Below are 21,613 nucleotides of genomic sequence, written 5' to 3'. Positions count from 1 at the left end.
GAACCCGGTCGGCCTTCCCCTCCGCCCCAGCTCTGAACCCGGCCGGCCTTCCCCTCCGCCCCAACTCTGAACCCGGCCGGCCTTCCCCTCCGCCCCAGCTCTGAACCCGGTCAGCCTTCCCCTCCGCCCAAGGTCTGAATCCGGCCGGCCTTCCCCTCCGCCCCAGGTCTGAACCCGGCCTTATTCTGTGTTTTATCTGATTTTTATACCTTTATTAGGCTTTACAAAAACTGACAATATTGCTTTAAACAGATAAAACTCTTTCTGTAAGGCCGGAGTCACACTTGCGAGTACCTTATTGAATCACCCGGCACGGCCACACACTCTCCGGACAGTGTCTTAGCTGCATAGAGATACATGTAACTGACCCATTCCTATCAGGAGAGAAGCCGGCCGTGCCGGGTGATTCAGCGAGGCACTCGCAAGTGTGACTCCGGCCTAATTAGGCCTAATTATTAGAACATTTGGTGCATAATAAACCCTTGTGCTCTATGGGACTTACACACAATTCAATATAAACCCTCCAGAAGGTTTCGGCAGATCCGTGGAGCCGAGTCCACAGCGCCTTGTCCTCACTGTAATACGCACGACAGTCGCACCATTGTCTGCAATTAAAGTATATTAGTAACGCGCCTCAAAAAGGGATATTAAAAAAATATAGATGACATAAAAAGCTGCTGATATTACACACGTATGTATCAAAAGGTTTCGGGTGAACTGAAGTGGCTGATAACAGAGAATAATACGTTTTAGGTTTTGTGCTTAGTTAATGGATTTTTTATGCCTTTTGCCACATGTTGCAGTCAGAGTAGAAGAAGCCGCTCCTGTCCGTCACAGAAGGGGCCATTACTTCATCCCACGGAGTAATCGCAGGGATGACGACCCCAGAAGAACGCAATGGGTTCCTATCAGACCCCAAATATTGTGCAGGTGGCGCAGCAGGTTATTGGTGCCACCAGGTTTCTGGATCCAGAGCATAGACCCGGGCCACGCGCGCTGCTGTACGCTCATATATAAATGTATGCCCAGCTTAGAATAGCGAGAAAAGTCACCGAGGCCAAGCCGAAACCTGAGCCCGGGCCTAATCCTGCACCAGTGGTGAAGAGGAGAAACCCTAGAGGGCACGGGAGCAGCCGTACAGAGCCGGCGGTGACCTCGGTGTAAGGAGACATTCCTCACCGTCCGCACTCCTGTGTGCGGTGCAGAGGGCTCTATTTCTGCACTTCCCATTGTGTCACACAGGCACCCGGGCTTTTTTGGGTGACAGTTATAGATCTGTGATCCATGACCCGTGCGTTACACCGTGGTGCTTATCTCGGTGTCATTGTGGAATGTGTCCCTCGGAGTCCGCACAGAGCTGTCATCACTCCTACCTGAGCACCGACAATAACCAATATGGGCGACTTCTGCGCCCCCTTATCATAAGTGCTGCGCTGTCATAAGTCACAACGAATTGTGAAGACTTCTGTATTTTACAGTTTATGGAGGGAAAAAATGAAAAATGAGGTCGTCTGGCCGAGCCATGACGTCCAACAAAGAGTGAAGCACAAACCAAATGGACGGCTTCTCTAAAAGACACCCCCGCCAAAGCAATATTACAGAGAAGATGCTGATAATGCAGGTCCCGCGGTGATGCCGGGCTGTGCGGCCATTAATGGCTCCTGCTGCAGGTCTCGTGGTGATGCCGGGCTGTGCGGTCTTAATGATTCCCGCTGCAGGTCTCGCGGTGATGCCGGGCTGTGCGGTCTTAATGATTCCCGCTGCAGGTCTCGCGGTGATGCCGGGCTGTGTTTCCATTAATGACTCACGCTGCAGGTCTCGCAGTGATGCCGGGCTGTGTTTCCATTAATGACTCACGCTGCAGGTCTCGCAGTGATGCCGGGCTGTGTTTCCATTAATGACTCACGCTGCAGGTCTCGCAGTGATGCCGGGCTGTGTTTCCATTAATGATTCCCGCTGCAGGTCTCGCGGTGATGCCGGGCTGTGTTTCCATTAATGATTCCCGCTGCAGGTCTCGCGGTGATGCCGGGCTGTGTTTCCATTAATGACTCACGCTGCAGGTCTCGCGGTGATGCCGGGCTCTGCGGCCATTAATGACTCCCGCTGCAGGTCTGGCGGTGATGCCGGGCTGTGCGGCCATTAATGACTCCCGCTGAAGGTCTCGCGAAGATGCCGGGCTGTGTGCTCATTAATGACTCCCGCTGCAGGTCTCGCGGTGATGCCGGGCTGTGCGGCCATTAATGACTCCCGCTGCAGGTCTCGCGAAGATGCCGGGCTGTGTGCTCATTAATGACTCCCGCTGCAGGTCTCGCGGTGATGCCGGGTTGTACGGCCATTAATGACTCCCGCTGCAGTTTACTCCGGCACTGCCCTGGTGAGAACTGACGCTTGTTATGAAGCAGGAGAGTCTGGAAAAAATGATACCACGACTTTATCTCTGCGGAGATAGTCAGGACAGCGGTCAGTAATGCTGGATGATGTACGGTTTTCCACTGAGCGGAGCATTGTCGGGAACATGCAAGAAAATTCAGGATACATTTCCTTTCTCAAGAGCGCTCTTCCTCTGCTCCAAGACTCGCACAATCTGAGCACATGGCCTTTCCCTCATCCGGGGCAGCGTCTTACAGGAGTCTTGTGGTCGAGCTGATAATCTCCTTGTGAGGAGCGTCCTCACCTACATCCCAGGCGGCTTTATCATATCAGACCCAACGAGGTTATCATGGCCGTGATACCCAGGCTTCCTTATCTGCCAAGCAAAAAAATGGCTACAGGTAAGGGTTAATAACAAGCATGGACGACTCACATAAGCACTAAGAAATGCAAAACAGAGTAATTATATTATATATATATATATATATATATATATATATATATATATATATATATATATATATATATATATATATATATATATATATATATATATATATATATATAGATACACACACACACGTCGGGGAATCACTGCAAATAAAGCCTTGATGGAGAGTACTCGCTCTGCTCCAGATTTTAACCCCGGATGCAGGACTCTTTTTTTTTTTTCCCCATCTTGGATCTTGGACACACGATGAACGGACCCGTTTCTGCATTTTGGAGTCTGCACCCCCAGACTGGGCCCATAGAGCGGACGGTGAAGGAGGAAAGAGGCCGCTCCGCTCACCCCACAATGGTGGAGCACACAATAGAAAAACATTACTTGACAACTTCATGACATCCGCAGTCAAGGGTGAATCCATTTATACCAAATCCGGGCTTAAGCCAAAATAAAGCAGGAGGACAAAGGTGACCCCGGGGTGGAAGCAGTTGTTGTCGGGCGGTGTCTGATGTCACATATTGTGCATAACACGAGACTGCTGCTACTTTAAGACATATCACAAGATGCAGTTGTTAAAGATTCCTCAACTATTTTCTGCAGACCTCATACTGCGGCCATTGGGGAAACACTTGGGGAATCACATTTCGGCCATGAGGCCGGCGTGCCAGGCGGGATTAGGCGCACAGACGGAGTAATATACAATGGTTGCGCACAGACGGAGTAATATACAATGGTTGTGGGCACAGTGCAAAGTGCATACCCTCGTCCCCCCGGGGAATGCGGGATCATGACCCCATTATGCCGTATCCTGAGTGACGACCCGCTAATTATAAATATATGGGGGATTATATTTGGAAACCTTTTAGACAAATACTGACGAGAGGAGACCATGATACAAGACAATGGAGGTCCCTCTGCGGACGGATCCCCTCCCTCCAGTCCTCTGCGCACGGATCCCCTCCCTCCAGTCCTCTGCGCACCGATCCCCTCCCTCCCGTCCTCTGCGCACCGATCCCCTCCCTCCCGTCCTCTGCGCACCGATCCCCTCCCTCCCGTCCTCTGCGCACCGATCCCCTCCCTCCCGTCCTCTGCGCACCGATCCCCTCCCTCCCGTCCTCTGCGCACCGATCCCCTCCCTCCCGTCCTCTGCGCACCGATCCCCTCCCTCCCGTCCTCTGCGCACCGATCCCCTCCCTCCCGTCCTCTGCGCACCGATCCCCTCCCTCCCGTCCTCTGCGCACCGATCCCCTCCCTCCCGTCCTCTGCGCACCGATCCCCTCCCTCCCGTCCTCTGCGCACCGATCCCCTCCCTCCCGTCCTCTGCGCACCGATCCCCTCCCTCCCGTCCTCTGCGCACCGATCCCCTCCCTCCCGTCCTCTGCGCACCGATCCCCTCCCTCCCGTCCTCTGCGCACCGATCCCCTCTCTCCCGTCCTCTGCGCACCGATCCCCTCTCCCGTCCTCTGCGGACGGATCCCCTCTCTCCCGTCCTCTGTGGAATAAACGCACATATTTACACTGAGTCTATGTGCTGAAATACTCTGTGCTGTCTGAGGCCTCGCTCCCACTTGTGTCTGACACGGACGAGTGCAATGTGATAAGACATCGGACTGCACTCGCACCAAGGCTCTCATGGCGAATAAAAATAATATAAATAAATAAATGGCAGCGTGCCGAGTTTGGCAGTGTATATCGGAGCACTCGCACCCATACAAGTCTATGGAGCGTGTGACACATCGGAGCACTCACACCCATACAAGTCTATGGAGTGTGTGACACATTGGAGCACTCGCACCCATACAAGTCTATGGAGCGTGTGACACATTGGACCGCACGGAGGACGTCCCAGTGCGATATATACAGACAGACGATGGAGGACAATGAGATGAATGTATCCGTCTCCTCCGTACTTGTGCTTTGATCACAGTAATGACGCTCGGGTCACACTCGCAGCAGAGACTGAGCAGAGTGTCATTAGCAGATCACCTCCGATGCTGCACATCACCAGGAGCGAGGCCTGATATTGTGTCTGCCCCGGGTAAGACTCTATAACACTGAGCGTCACACCGCTGACGTCTCATTCCCATATTGCATTCTGGCGTCATCTCTTCCCCAGGTAACCGATGCAGACGATCCATCCTCTAGAGGGAAAGGAAGATTTAGACTAGACGCCTTCTGACACTGCCCAGGTCTGATGCTCATGTGACCACTGTAGGTGCTCAGTGGTGGACAAGGGAAGCATGGGTACTCTGCACGGTCTGCGGGCACACAGCCCCATACACAGACCGCTGCCAGTACAGCAATTCAGAGGGATGAGACTAGACAAGTGTTCACTCCCAAATAAATCAATGAGCCTTACACTCCCATTACCCTGTCACCTGTAAACCAAAAGAGCACCCCAAACTGAAACAAGACCCGCACTACAACGGGAACGCCCCCCCCCCCAAGACCCGGCGTATACCGGGAACACCCCGCAAGATCCCCCGTATACAGGGAACACCCCGCAAGACCCTCCGTATACCGGGAGCTCCCCACAACACCCTCCGTATACCAGGGACGCTCCACAAGACCCTCCGTATACCGGGAACAACCCGCCAGACCCTCCGTATACCAGGAACACCCCGCCAGACTCTCCGTATACCGGGAACACCCCGCCAGACCCTCCGTATACCAGGAGATCCCCACAAGACCCTCCGTATACCGGGAGGACGCCCCCCAAGACCCGCCGTATACCGGGAGGACCCCGCAAGACCCTCCGTATACCGGAAACATCCCACAAGACCCTCCTTATACCGGGAGCATACCACTGTATACCAGGAACTCCCCACAAGACCTTTCATATACCGGGAACTTTCCACAAGACCCTCCGTGTACCGGGAACATCCCACAAGAACCTCCGTATACCAGGAACACCCCACAAGACCCTCCGTATACCGGGAACACCCCACAAGACCCTCCGTATACCGGGAACACCCCACAAGACCCTCCGTATACCGGGAACACCCCACAAGACCCTCCGTATACCGGGAACACCCCACAAGACCCTCCGTATACTAGGAACTCCCCACAAGACCCTCCGTATACCGGGAACATCCCACAAGACCCTCCGTATACTGGGAACTCCCCACAAGACCCTCTGTATACCGGGAACATCCCACAAGACCATTTGTATACCGGGAACCCCCCCCAACAAGACCCTCCGTATACAGGGAACACCCCACAAGACCCTCCGTATACAGGGAACACCCCACAAGACACTCCGTATACAGGGAACACCCCACAAGACCCTCGTTATACCGGGAACACCCCACAAGACCATCCGTATAGCAGGAACCCCCCACAAGACGCTCCGTATACAGGGAACACCCCACAAGACCCTCCTTATACAGGGAACATCCCACAAGACCTCCTTATACAGGGAACATCCCACAAGACCCTCAGTATACCAGGATCTCCCCCCCAAGACCCGTCGTACATTGGGATTGCTCTACAAGACCTGCTGTGTACTGGGGACCCCGATAAGGCTTAATGACCTAGTTGTCTGGATATGCCGAGCTGGCCGGTGTCGGAGCCGCTCGGGTCCCCACATTTAGCCTTTTTCCTCAGCTTTCAGGTCGGACCCTTCAGTTGCTGAGTAATCTATTGACCGTGATGCCGGACGCCATTGTGATAGATACTCGATGTTACACACCTGTCGGGGCTGATCGGTGCCCGCTCTGTACACTTTGTCACATCCTCATCACACACAATTATTCATCCCTCTGATCTTGCAGTGTCCTCATCATCGTCACCTGAGGGGCGATCTCCCACCACAAGGAGCAGACACGGAGCCAACACACAAGTCCGGACCTGACGAGACGACACCTGTGTGTGGTAGAAAGGGAAATTCTGCTTTATGCCGGGAGGTCGGACCACCCCGGAGCTGAGCGCTGAGAAAGACTGTGCACGGGACAGAAAAACATGGAGGAAGGTGAAGACAATAAACCCACACAATGCGGAAGATGGCGTCTTATTCAGCAATGACATACAGCTCCGCGATGTGCTACAAAAGATGCAAAACTGGCACAAAAATGGGCACCGAAGGGTGTTACTGAAAGGGTTAAGTGAGTTTGGTCCCTGATATGATTGTGCAGGCACACAGCGATGCCCCCATGTAACGCCGATCACTCCAGACTGGCATCAGAGTGGGCACAGACAATCTCACAGCTAATTGGGCCGGAGTGAGCGGAGTTACATGGGGCATCGCTGTGTGTCTGCACGGTCATACCAGGGGCCCAAACTCACTTAACCCTTTCAATATCGCCCTTCAATGCCAGCTTTATCATTTCTGCAGTTTCTTTTAATTGTCTCCACATCCAGGCTCTATACGGGGGTCACTAGTGGCGGCCGCAGATTATATGGGAGTCCTGCTCTAACCTGTAAAATACTGAAAAAAAAATGGCGAATGAGAAATCAACTTCAGCATCATAACAAAATACAGTCACAGTCAGCGTCCGACCCCCGCCAGGGCTGGCACGTGACCACTGCAGCCAATCACTGCTGACCTAGGGTTCAGGGCTGGGGGCAGTAACTGTCTGCAGCGGTCACATGACCAGAAGGGCAGGGAGGTGACGACAATCACAGTGGAGATCGCACATTGTATTGTCACGTTTTGTGTTTGGAAACCAGATCTGAATTTCAAGTGTTTTGTGGATTTTACTCCAGAAAGAAACATCACAGGATAGAGGAGGAAGAGAGATAACCGGGGTGATAAAGGGGTGAGCCGAAGACACTCACACCCGCCTGCAGCGCCACACTCACCTGCAGAGCCACCCTCACCTGCAGCACTACATCCCCCTGCAGAGCCACCCTCACCTGCAGCACAACATCCCCCTGCAGAGCCACCCTCACCTGCAGAGCCACCCTCATCTGCAGAGCCACCCTCACCTGCAGAGCCACCCTCATCTGCAGCACTACATCCCCCTGCAGAGCCACCCTCACCTGCAGAGCCACCCTCATCTGCAGAGCCACCCTCATCTGCAGAGCCACCCTCATCTGCAGAGCCACCCTCATCTGCAGAGCCACCCTCACCTGCAGAGCCACCCTCATCTGCAGAGCCACCCTCACCTGCAGAGCCACCCTCACCTGCAGAGCCACACTCACCTGCAGAGCCACACTCACCTGCAGCACTACACACTCTGCAGAGCCACCCTCACCTGCAGAGCCACCCTCACCTGCAGCACTACAACCCCCTGCAGAGCCACCCTCACCTGCAGAGCCACCCTCACCTGCAGAGCCACCCTCACCCGCAGCACTACACCCCCCTGCAGAGCCACCCTCACCCGCAGCACTACACCACCCTGCAGAGCCAACCTCACCTGAAGCACTACACCCCCCTGCAGAGCCATCCTCACCTGCAGCACTACACCCCCCTGCAGAGCCATCCTCACCTGCAGCACTACACCCTCCTGCAGAGCCATCCTCACCTGCAGCACTACACTCCACTGCAGAGCCATCCTCACCTGCAGCACTACACTCCCCTGCAGAGCCATCTTCACCTGCAGCACTACACTCCCCTGCAGAGCCATCCTCACCTGCAGCACCACATCTGCCCGCAGCGCCACACTCACCTGCAGCACTACACCCCCCTGCAGAGCCTCCCTCACCTGCAGCACTACAGCCCACTGCAGAGCCACCCTCACCTGCAGCACTAAACCCCCCTGCAGCCACCCTCACCTGCAGCACCAAATCCCCCTCCAGAGCCACCCTCACCTGCAGCACTACACCCCCCTGCAGAGTCACCCTCACCTGCAGCACTACACCCCCCTGCGGAGCCATCCTCACGTGCAGCGCTACACCCCCCTGAAGAGCCATCCTCACCTGCAGCAGTACACCACCCTGCAGAGCCATCCTCACCTGAAGCACTACACCACCCTGCAGAGCCATCCTCACCTGCAGCACTATACCACCCTGCAGAGCCATCCTCACCTGCACCACTACACCCTCCTGCAGAGCCATCTTCACCTGCAGCACTACACTCCCCTGCAGAGCCACCCTCACCTGCAGCACTAAACCCCCCTGCAGCCACCCTCACCTGCAGCACCAAATCCCCCTCCAGAGCCACCCTCACCTGCAGCACTACACCCCCCTGCAGAGTCACCCTCACCTGTAGCACCACACCCACCTGCAGCATTAAATCCCCCTGCAGAGCCACCCTCACCTGTAGCACCACACCCACCTGCAGCATTAAATCCCCCTGCAGAGCCACCCTCACCTGCAGCACCACACCCACCTGCAGCACTAAATCCCCCTGCAGAGCCACCCTCACCTGCAGCACTACACCCCCCTGCAGAGCCACCCTCACCTGCAATACTACACCCCCCTGCAGAGCCACCCTCACCTGCAGCACTACACCCCCCTGCAGAGCCATCCTCACGTGCAGCACTACACCACCCTGCAGAGCCATCCTCACCTGAAGCACTCCACCACCCTGCAGAGCCATCCTCACCTGCAGCACTACACCCCCCTGCAGAGCCATCCTCACCTGCAGCACTACACTCCCCTGCAGAGCCTTCCTCACCTGCAGCACCACACCTGCCCTCAGCGCCACACTCACCTGCAGCACTACACCCCCCTGCAGAGCCTCCCTCACCTGCAGCACTACAGCCCACTGCAGAGCCACCCTCACCTGCAGCACTACACCCCCCTGCAGCCACCCTCACCTGCAGCACCAAATCCCCCTGCAGAGCCACCCTCACCTGCAGCACTACACCCCCCTGCAGTCACCCTCACCTGCAGCACCACACCCACCTGCAGCACTAAATCCCCCTGCAGAGTCACCCTCACCTGCAGCACCACACCCCCCTGCGGAGCCACCCTCACCTGCAGCACCAAATCCCCCTGCAGAGCCACCCTCACCTGCAGCACTACACCCCCCTGCAGAGTCACCCTCACCTGCAGCACTACACCCCCCTGCAGAGTCACCCTCACCTGCAGCACTACACCCCCCTGCAGAGCCATCCTCACGTGCAGCGCTACACCCCCCTGAAGAGCCATCCTCACCTGCAGCACTACACCACCCTGCAGAGCCATCCTCACCTGAAGCACTACACCACCCTGCAGAGCCATCCTCACCTGCAGCACTATACCCCCCTGCAGAGCCATCCTCACCTGCACCACTACACCCTCCTGCAGAGCCATCTTCACCTGCAGCACTACACTCCCCTGCAGAGCCTTCCTCACCTGCAGCACCACACCTGCCCGCAGCGCCACACTCACCTGCAGCACTACACCCCCCTGCAGAGCCTCCCTCACCTGTAGCACTACAGCCCACTGCAGAGCCACCCTCACCTGCAGCACTACACCCCCCTGCAGAGTCACCCTCACCTGCAGCACCACACCCACCTGCAGCACTAAATCCCCCTGCAGAGCCACCCTCACCTGCAGCACTACACCCCCCTGCAGAGTCACCCTCACCTGCAGCACCACACCCACCTGCAGCACTAAATCCCCCTGCAGAGCCACCCTCACCTTCAGCACTACACTCCCCTGCAGAGCCATCTTCACCTGCAGCACTACACTCCCCTGCAGAGCCTTCCTCACCTGCAGCACCACACCTGCCCGCAGCGCCACACTCACCTGCAGCACTACACCCCCCTGCAGAGCCTCCCTCACCTGTAGCACTACAGCCCACTGCAGAGCCACCCTCACCTGCAGCACTAAACCCCCCTGTAGCCACCCTCACCTGCAGCACCAAATCCCCCTGCAGAGCCACCCTCACCTGCAGCACTACACCCCCCTGCAGAGTCACCCTCACCTGCAGCACCACACCCACCTGCAGCACTAAATCCCCCTGCAGAGCGACCCTCACCTGCAGCACTACACCCCCCTGCAGAGCCACCCTCACCTGCAGCACTACACTCCCCTGCAGAGCCACCCTCACCTGCAGCACTACACTCCCCTGCAGAGCCACCCTCACCTGCAGCACTACACCCCCCTGCAGAGCCACCCTCACCTGCAGCACTACACTCCCCTGCAGAGCCACCCTCACCTGCAGCACTACACTCCCCTGCAGAGCCATCCTCACGTGCAGCGCTACACCCCCCTGAAGAGCCATCCTCACCTGCAGCACTACACCACCCTGCAGAGCCATCCTCACCTGCAGCACTACACTCCCCTGCAGAGCCACCCTCACCTGCAGCACTACACCCCCCTGCAGAGCCTTCCTCACCTGCAGCACTACACCCCCCTGCAGAGCCACCCTCACCTGCAGCACTACACCCCCCTGCAGAGCCATCCTCACCTGCAGCACTACACCCCCCTGCAGAGCCATCCTCACCTGCAGCACTACACCCTCCTGCAGAGCCATCCTCACCTGCAGCACTACACCCCCCTGCAGAGCCACCCTCACCTGCAGCACTACACCCCCTGCAGAGCCACCCTCACCTGCAGCACTACACCCCCCTGCAGAGCCACCCTCACCTGCAGCACTACACCCCCCTGCAGATCCACCCTCACCTGCAGCACTACACCCCCTGCAGAGCCATCCTCACCTGCAGCACTACACCCCCCTGCAGAGCCACCCTCACCTGCAGCACTACACCCACCTGCAGCACCACACCCCCCTGCAGATCCACCCTCACCTGCAGCACTACACCCACCTGCAGCACCACACCCCCCTGCAGAGCCACCCTCACCTGCAGCACTACACCCACCTGCAGCACCACACCCCCCTGCAGATCCACCCTCACCTGCAGCACCGCCGCCCCCTAGGACTGATTGCAGGCCCGGATATGCTGCTGTTTCACCTACTGGCAGAGAATAAAGCACCTCCAGGGTTGGGCGGGCTGCGGACCGCCACCTGATTGGCTCAGTACTGTCACCTGACACGCACTGCACTCAAGGGCTCTTGGTAGCTGTAGTTGTAGACTGGTTCTCATAGAGGTGAAAAGGCGGCGGGGTAAACTACAGCCCCCACAATCCTCCGCGCGGAATTTACCTCAGCGCGCAGTGTCCGGCTCTCCTGTGAGGTGAGTGCAGGGATGTGACATTGTCACGTGTGAAGCGCGCGCGTGGAGCTGATGTTGTGTGATGTAGATAAATGCACAGACCCCACTGAGGTAAATGCCGCCATATTGTGCGCTGCTTTGTGTGACATGAGGCCGCTCACCTGCCTGTCAGGAGTCTGGAAAGCTGGGTGACTGCATTACTGCGATTTACACCGCTCCCATGAAGTAGGAGCATGATGGGAGTTGTGGTTTTGCACAAAACCTGTTGGTAAGATATAGTATAGCTGGTAAGATATATAGTTGGCTGTGCAGCTTCCCATTAATATTCAAAACCTGCTGGTGACACTGCGGATCCCGCTCTGGTGGCGTCACGGCGGATCCCGCTCTGGTGGCGTCACGGCGGATCCCGCTCTGATGTTGTCATGGCGGATCCCGCTCTGATGGTGATAAGGCGGATGCCGCTATGAGGGCGTTACGGCGGATCCCGCTCTGATGACGTCACTGCGGATCCCGCTCTGATGGCGAAAGGGTGGATCTCGCTCTGATGGCGTCACGGCAGATCCCGCTCTGATGGCGAAAGGGTGGATCTCGCTCTGATGGTGTCACGGCGGATCCCACTATGATGGTGATGAGGCGGATGCCGCTATGAGGGCGTTACGGCGGATCCCGCTCTGATGACGTCACTGCAGATCCCGCTCTGATGGCGAAAGGGTGGATCTCGCTCTGATGGCGTCACGGCGGATCCCGCTCTGATGGCGTCACGGCGGATCCCGCTCTGATGGCGTCACGGCGGATCCCGCTCTGATGGCGTCACGGCGGATCCCGCTCTGATGGCGTCACGGCGGATCCCGCTCTGATGGCGTCACGGCGGATCCCGCTCTGATGGCGTCACGGCGGATCCCGCTCTGATGGCGTCACGGCGGATCCCGCTCTGATGGCGTCACGGCGGATCCCGCTCTGATGGCGATAAGGCGGATGCCGCTATGAGGGCGTTACGGCGGATCCCGCTCTGATGACGTCACTGCAGATCCCGCTCTGATGGCGAAAGGGTGGATCCCGCTCTGGTGGCGTCACGGCGGATCCCGCTCTGGTGGCGTCACGGCGGATCCCGCTCTGGTGGCGTCACGGCGGATCCCGCTCTGGTGGCGTCACGGCGGATCCCGCTCTGGTGGCGATAAGGTGGATGCCGCTATGAGGGCGTTACGGCGGATCCCGCTCTGATGACGTCACGGCGGATCCCGCTCTGGTGGCGTCACGGCGGATCCCGCTCTGGTGGCGTCACGGCGGATCCCGCTCTGGTGGCGTCACGGCGGATCCCGCTCTGGTGGCGTCACGGCGGATCCCGCTCTGGTGGCGTCACGGCGGATCCCGCTCTGGTGGCGTCACGGCGGATCCCGCTCTGGTGGCGTCACGGCGGATCCCGCTCTGATGGCGATAAGGTGGATGCCGCTATGAGGGCGTTACGGCGGATCCCGCTCTGATGACGTCACTGCAGATCCCGCTCTGATGGCGAAAGGGTGGATCTCGCTCTGATGGCGTCATGGCAGATCCCGCTCTGATGACGTCACTGCTGATCCCGCTCTGATGGCGAAAGGGTGGATCTCGCTCTGATGACGTCACTTCAGATCCCGCTCTGATGACGTCACTGCAGATCCCGCTCTGATGGCGAAAGGGTGGATCTCGCTCTGATGGCGTCACGGCAGATCCCGCTCTGATGGCGATAGGGTGGATCCTGCTCTGATGCCGGTCAGGGCGGATCCCGCTATGATGGTGGTCACAGCAGATCCCGCTACGATCGCGGTCCTGCTATGATGACGTCACTGCTCGCCATGGCGGTCCGGGCACTGTTCTCCTCAGATTTGTTTTGCGTTTTCGCTTGTTTACTTTTTCCGATGTCTGTCATGTCGCAGACTCATCACTAGAGACCGCCCTGGCGTGGCGGAATGTGAGCGATGCAGCGGACTGCACACAGTCGGGCGGGTCACCGCACGAGCCCATCCTCCACATTATGTGGCTATCAGTGGAGCTAAAGTCGCCGCACGGCCACCATCATGTGGAGAATTTTAGGAAAGAGCAAAACTTGCCGAAGTGGAAAAAATAGAAGACTCATCTACTACATCCAGAAACGACCGCTGCAGCCGATCACTAGTCAGCGGTGACGCACGGAGACCAGTGATTGGCTGCAGTGGTCATGGTCAGATACAGGGCTAGAACTAAATTCAGACTCTAGTGATGAGCAGTAACCTGACCTGGCGGCCACTGGCGCAGAGCCCGGCCAATCCTCGCCCCAGCTGATCTTCTGAGCAACCGGTCCACGTGACGTGATCTGGGGCCACAGAGGATCGCAGGGCTCTGGCCACTGACGCCAGCATGGCCGCTGGTCCAGGGTCAGGCAACTCTAGCGGTCCGTGAATTGTCCACAGGGCCTGTGCGCAGACTCTTCAGCCTCATAGGCATCTATAACGGGGCGGGGGCTGCGGGCGGTCCGGACAGCCGGCTCCATACATTATCATCATGCACATGATCTCTGTGTATATTCCTAGATGGATGTAGACCACCTGAATACGTGTGTTTGCTCTATACAGTCTTAGGCTATGTGCACACGCTGCGTTTTTTTGACGCTGCGTTTTTGTGCGTTTTTGGCCGCTAAAAACGCACAAAAACGCACCTGCGTCGAAAAAACGCGGCAAAAAACGCACGCGTTTTGCCGCGATTTGGTGCGTTTTTTTGCTGCGTTTTGCTGCGTTTTTGCTCACTGCGTCCTTATGCGTTTTTTATCAGTGAACAAAAAAAAAAAAGGTCTGATGTCATTTCCTTCTTCAATGTGTTCTTCATTCTCCACTAGTGGATGCAGGAGAGCAGACAGCAGCTGCAGAACTACAAGGCTCAGCATCCTCGATCCAATAGTGTATGCAGGACAGCAGACAGCAGCTGTCGAACTACAAGGCTCAGCATCCTCCATCCAATAGTGTATGCAGGAGAGCAGACAGCAGCTGTCGAACTACAAGGCTCAGCATCCTCCTTCCAGGACTGTATGCAGGATTTCTTTGCCCCCCCAAAAAAAAAAAAATGACGTGGGCTTCGCCATATTTTTGTATGCTAGCCGGGTACAGCAGGCAGGTACGGGCTGCCCCCAACCCCCAGCTGCCTATTTGTACCCGGCTGGGAACCAAAAATATAGGGATGCCCTTTTTTTTAAAATTATTTCATGAATTTCATGAAATAATTTAAAAAAAAAAATGACGTGAGCTTCGCCCCATTTTTGAGTCCAGCCGGGTACAACTAGGCAGCTGGGGATTGGAATCCACAGTGCAGGGTGCCCATGCTTTCTGGGCACCCCCGCTGTGAATTGCAGTCCCGCAGCCACCCCAGAAAATGGCGCTTTCATAGAAGCGCCATCTTCTGGCGCTGTATCCAACTCTTCCGGCTGCCCTGATGCCGGGTGGCTAGCCAGGTAATAATGGAGTTAGGGCTAGCTGTATATTATCAGCTAGCCCTAAGCCCGAAATTCATGGTGTCACGCCAATATTAGACATGGCCACCATGAATTTCTAGTAAAGATAAAAAAAAAACACAACACAGAAAAATATTTTTATTAGAAATAAAACACAACACAATTAGTGACTCCATCTTTATTGAAATAAACCCCCCTCCGCAGTAATCCTGGGTCAGGGTCCCGCGCCGTCCAATCAGGATCCAATATCATCTGATCGGTTTGCTGGAAGGCAAAGCGATCAGATGATGTGTCAGGTTAAAGGATGTGAATCCCATCACACATCAGCTGATTGTATAAAAGCCGGTTATACAATCAGCTGATGCATCAGTAGAAAAAAAAAAAAAAATAATACTCACTTATGTGCTGTGCTGATGACCGGCAGCTCCCGGAGCGATGGGGCGGGAGTCTGATCCCGTCCGATCGCTGCAGCAGCTGCCGGTAATCAGGGATGAAGTCTCCTGACGCATCCGCTGATACCGGCCCGGCGCCCGCGTCAGCCCAAGACTCGATCAGCTGATGCGTCAGGTGACTGCATCAGGTGATCCATCGCCAGGTCCTGCAAGCAAGGTCCTGCCCCGGGGAGACTGCGCACAGCCGGAGCGGGAGCGGCGATACCGTGACAGGAGCTGGGAGCGGGCATGGCACCGCGAGGCTGCAGACAGGTGAGTATAACTTTTTTTTTTTTTATTCTACTGTTAACTTTTGTTTTCGCAGCCGCTTCCACCTCCTGCCTGTACATGGCGCCGCACGGCAGCATACATGCACAGGACGGGAGATGGACGCGGCGGTGACGGTACCGGGAGGATTCATGCTTCTGTCTATACTGACAGAAGGAATCCTCTTCCTGTACACGTCACTTTACTACCCACCTCCTGCGCTTATAGCTGCGTTTTTGGTCTTATTAGAAACGCACCAAAACGCAGCTATTTGCGTTTCTCATTGCGTCTTTCAACATCCCATTGAACTCAATGGATGCAAAGCGCAGTGAAAAACGCGGGAATAATTGACATGCTGCGTTTTTGTGGTCACCACAAAAACGCAGCTGAAAAAAAACGCTGTGTGGGGACAGCAAAAATGAAAACTCATAGACTTTGCTGGGGAAGCAAAGTCATGCAGTTTTGAGGCCAAAAACGCACCCGAAAAACGCGCAAAAACGCCGAGAAAAACGCACCGTGTGCACATAGCCTTATCATGTGTTTACCCCACCTCCTCTTGTGTTCAAACTTTATGAGATAAAAATAAAGGAATTCTGTTTTATCTACTTAGAGGGGGCTTCCATCTCCAAGATCCTATCCCATATGTAGGTGTAATATTAGCAAATGCCTCCAATTGGAAATGTTATATAGTTCTCCTGATATAGGCATGTCTCTTACCTCATGTGCAGGGCATTGCAGGAGCTTAGGTATCCATGGTTACAGGATCTATCCAGGATAAACACTGCTGCTATAATGGACGTCTGAATGAGGCCATCAGGTCAGTTACAGTTTGTTTTTCCCCAGATTTGTACAGGTAAAATCTACAGTGGAGAGTAGTGGCCGGGACGTGGATGAGATCTAAGGCTAGTTTCACACTTGCATTGGACGGCTTCCATTGCATTGCGTTGTGTGATGGATGCAACGGATGTGTTGCATATAATGGCACAACGAATGCTACGGATCGTACAAAACAACAGAAAGCTTTTTTTTCTTTTTTTTTTTCTTTACAGTTTTACTGGCAGCTGATCGCTCTCACATGCCGGCGGCCAGGCATGCCGGTGACACTTGCGTTACAGTGCGTTGTCCATACAAGTCTATGGAGAATAGCGCAGTGCGTTAACGGACTGCGCTATTCTCCATAGTGACGGAATCCGCTGAACGTAAGTGAGAAAGTACCCTTACACAACTGGTTTATATGCCGCAGATTTAAAGGGAACCTGTCATGTGCAATATGCCCCCCCCCCGGCCCGCAAGCAGTTCTGGGTGTATATTGCTAATCCCTGCCTAACCGTCCCTGTATATACTAGCATAGATAAAGGGATCTATAGAAAAAGGATTTCTGAAGATCTTTTATCTTATGCTAATGAGCGCAGGGACTAGTCCCAAGGGCATTATATCCCCCGACTAGTCCGTCCTCTTAGCATGTTAGTACGCCCATAGGGGTGTACTAGCATGCTATTCAATGCAGCGTCACCAGCGGTGCCGCTCGTACCTCTGTTCGATGTAACCGCGCTTCTGAATGCCCGACACTTCTGGTCATGCGTAGTAATATCACTCCTGCATCGGGAGGGGGGCGGTGCTGATGATGTCACTCCTGCATCGGGAGGGGAGCGGTGCTGATGATGTCACTCCTGCATCGGGAGGGGAGCGGTGCTGATGATGTCACTCCTGCATCGGGAGGGGAGCGGTGCTGATGATGTCACTGCATCATTGGGAGGGGAGCGGTGCTGATGATGTCACTGCATCATTGGGAGGGGAGCGGTGCTGATGATGTCACTCCTGCATCGGGAGGGGGGCGGTGCTGATGATTTCACTCCTGCATCGGGAGGGGGGCGGTGCTGATGATGTCACTGCTGCATCGGGAGGGGGCGGTGCTGATGATGTCACTGCTGCATCGGGAGGGGGGCGGTGCTGTTGATGTCACTCGTGCATCGGGAGGGGGGCGGTGCTGATGATGTCACTACTGCATCGGGAGGGGAGCAGTGCTGATGATGTCACTCCTGCATCGGGAGGGGAGTGGTGCTGATGATGTCACTGCTGCATCGGGAGGGGGGCGGTGCTGATGATGTCACTGCTGCATCGGGAGGAGGGCGGTGCTGATGATGTCACTGCTGCATCGGGAGGAGGGCGGTGCTGATGATGTCACTCCTGCATCGGGAGGAGGGCGGTGCTGATGATGTCACTTCTGCATCGGGAGGGGGGCGGTGCTGATGATGTCACTGCTGCATCGGGAGGAGAGCGGTGCTGATGATGTCACTTCTGCATCGGGAGGGGGGCGGTGCTGATGATGTCACTCGTGCATCAGGAGGGGGGCGGTGCTGATGATGTCACTGCTGCATCGGGAGGAGAGCGGTGCTGATGATGTCACTCCTGCATCGGGAGGGGGGCGGTGCTGATGATGTCACTGCTGCATCGGGAGCTGATGACTTTCTCTACAGGTCCAGAGGCTTCATCGATAGCAATGATTCTCCTTGTCTGTGATTGCAGTGCATTAAATATTCATCAAACTCTACCACATTTTTCTCTATTATTCAGCGCTCAGAGGCTGTAATGTCAGCAGACATTTACTCTCCAGTCACATATAAAGCTGCATACAAAGTCTTCAATGTTCTTGGAAGCTGCCTGGGGTCTATGTGTACCTCGTGGTCAGCGCTTATGTGACGCCCTGGACTAGCCAGGTAGTATCAGTTAGAGCCCCGCACAACACCTGTCCCCTAAAAAGGTGTCAGCCAACCATTAAAACCTAGTCACCCCCCTCAGGGCTTGATGGACACACCAGGGGGCGGAGCCAGGCGGTTGGCCACCGAGGAGTCCAGAGAGCCTGAGGCGGGAAAAGTAGCAGATTAGTTAGTGGAGGTGAAGTTGAGTGGAAGCAGGCCTGTGCCCAGGTCTGCAGCAGTCTGACAGGTGCCAGGGTTGGAACCCGGGCACCTTTGGCTAGGAGGCATACGGTAGCCTCAGCCTGCAGGAGCTGGGAAGAGTGCTCGGTGGAACCGTGGTGGACCGGGACAGGGTAGTGACCCGGCGGTACCGACCTGGGGAACCGACTCAGAAACCGGAGCACAAAGGGGGGTATTCAGACCTTGAAAGGAGGTCCAGAAGCGACTGGACTGAGTTAATTAACTGATTGCGGTCTGGACTATAGGTCCTGTCCCACCCAAAGTCCCGACTGAAGACAACAGCCCAACGAGGGGGATAGAAAGTCACCGCCCAGGCAGAGAGATCCCACGGGCCAGCGTCTGCGGGCAAAAGGGCTCTCCCGACATATACACAGCCGGGAAGCGGACTTCCGACGCTGAAGCGCAGGCAGTCTACACATACACTACACGGTGCAGGAGAAAGGCAGAGACCACCAACCGGGTGGGGGACCAGACACAGCCGGCTGCGGGCACCGACCACCATCAACTTGGTTTACCAGAGACTCGTGTACGTTACTAACTGTGAGTACAACAGTGCCCTCCGGCCGCGCACCTCCCTGCACCGCCCAACTACCTCACCAACGGGTCCTGGGGCCACCATCCCTACCCACGGAGGGGTTAACAACTTGCTGCATAACATCTCCCCTGGGTGCCCCCATAACTGCATCGGTGGTGTCCACCTTCACCACATCCCGTGGGTGGCGTCACAAACTCAAACACGGCTCCGGCCGTACACCTACGTCCCCTAAAAGCGCCAGCCCCCCTTTCAGATCAAAGTGGACCACGGGACCCCCCGGGTCTGGAGACGCTCGAGCCACCACCCGGTGAGTCCGGATCCAAGCGGCTTGGTTGCCGCCGAGCACTGGGCGGTACACTTATACTTCTCCTGCCCTGACTGCAGCTCTGGATGTGACAGGAGCACAGAGTGTAATCACTAGAAGTTATTTTTCACTTATGTAGCTTTATATATGATGAGAAAGTTTTATGGGCGGCACGGTGGCTCAGTGGTTAGCACTGCAGTCTTGTGGTGGCTCAGTGGTTAGCACTGCAGCCTTGCAGCGCTGGGGTCCTGGGTTCTAGACCCACTAAGGACAACATCTGCAAGGAGTTTGTATGTTCTCCGCGTGTTTGCGTGAGTTTCCTCCGGGGTCTCCGGTTTCCTCCCACACTCCAAAAACATACTGATAGGGAATTTAGATTGTGAGCCCCAATGGGGACAGTGTTGCCAATGTATGTAAAGCGCTGTGGAATTAATAGCACTATATAAATGAATAAATATTATTATTATTATTATTATTATTATTATTATTATTAAAAAAAGGAATCTGCCAAGAGAGATCTGTAAAGTACAAAGCAAATGTGACGTGTCCCGGAAGAGGACATGTGAGGTTCTGGCTCCGTGTGACAGATCCAATTATAAAAGTGAAGCACAGACACATCTGCGGAGCCGCTGGTCACCAATTAGTTTGTACTGGGCAGAGGAGGGAGTAAAGTTTGCAGCAGACGCCGTCTTCTGGTGCCAGCGAGCGCTGGGAGATCACACATTGACGTTTCATTACATTCTTCTAGTTTGGTAGAACGGAAGCTCTTTGGCCGAGTGTCCTGGATCCATCATCAAAAGAAAGCACGGCATGAGGATAAGAAACCTCATTAGTAACTGATCATATTCTTGTATGACTGGAATAGCAGAATGTCGCTGGCCCTCGCGGGTCTGTAAGGCGCGGGTCTGTACCGCACGGTAATACAGTTAGGTCCAGAAATATTTGGACAGTGACACAAGTTTTGTTATTTTAGCTGTTTACAAAAACATGTTCAGAAATACAATTATATATATAATATGGGCTGAAAGTGCACACTCCCAGCTGCAATATGAGAGTTTTCACATCCATATCGGAGAAAGGGTTTAGGAATCATAGCTCTGTAATGCATAGCCTCCTCTTTTTCAAGGGACCAAAAGTAATTGGACAAGGGACTCTAAGTGCTGCAATTAACTCTGAAGGCGTCTCCCTCGTTAACCTGTAATCAATGAAGTAGTTAAAAGGTCTGGGGTTGATTACAGGTGTGTGGTTTTGCATTTGGAAGCTGTTGCTGTGACCAGACAACATGCGGTCTAAGGAACTCTCAATTGAGGTGAAGCAGAACATCCTGAGGCTGAAAAAAAAGAAAAAATCCATCAGAGAGATAGCAGGCATGCTTGGAGTAGCAAAATTAACAGTCGGGTACATTCTGAGAAAAAAGGAATTGACTGGTGAGCTTGGGAACTCAAAAAGGCCTGGGCGTCCACGGATGACAACAGTGGTGGATGATCGCCGCATACTTTCTTTGGTGAAGAAGAACCTGTTCACAACATCAACTGAAGTCCAGAACACTCTCAGTGAAGTAGGTGTATCTGTCTCTAAGTCAACAGTAAAGAGAAGACTCCATGAAAGTAAATACAAAGGGTTCACATCTAGATGCAAACCATTCATCAATTCCACAAATAGACAGGCCAGAGTTAAATTTCCTGAAAAACACCTCATGAAGCCAGCTCAGTTCTGGAAAAGTATTCTATGGACAGATGAGACAAAGATCAACCTGTACCAGAATGATGGGAAGAAAAAAGTTTGGAGAAGAAAGGGAATGGCACATGATCCAAGGCACACCACATCCTCTGTAAAACATGGTGGAGGCAACGTGATGGCATGGGCATGCATGGCTTTCAA

Source organism: Anomaloglossus baeobatrachus, chromosome 9 (assembly GCF_048569485.1).
Source record: "Anomaloglossus baeobatrachus isolate aAnoBae1 chromosome 9, aAnoBae1.hap1, whole genome shotgun sequence".
Lineage (NCBI taxonomy): Eukaryota > Metazoa > Chordata > Amphibia > Anura > Aromobatidae > Anomaloglossus > Anomaloglossus baeobatrachus.
The sequence above is the reverse complement of the archived record's forward strand: the minus strand, read 5'-3'. Positions refer to the sequence as shown.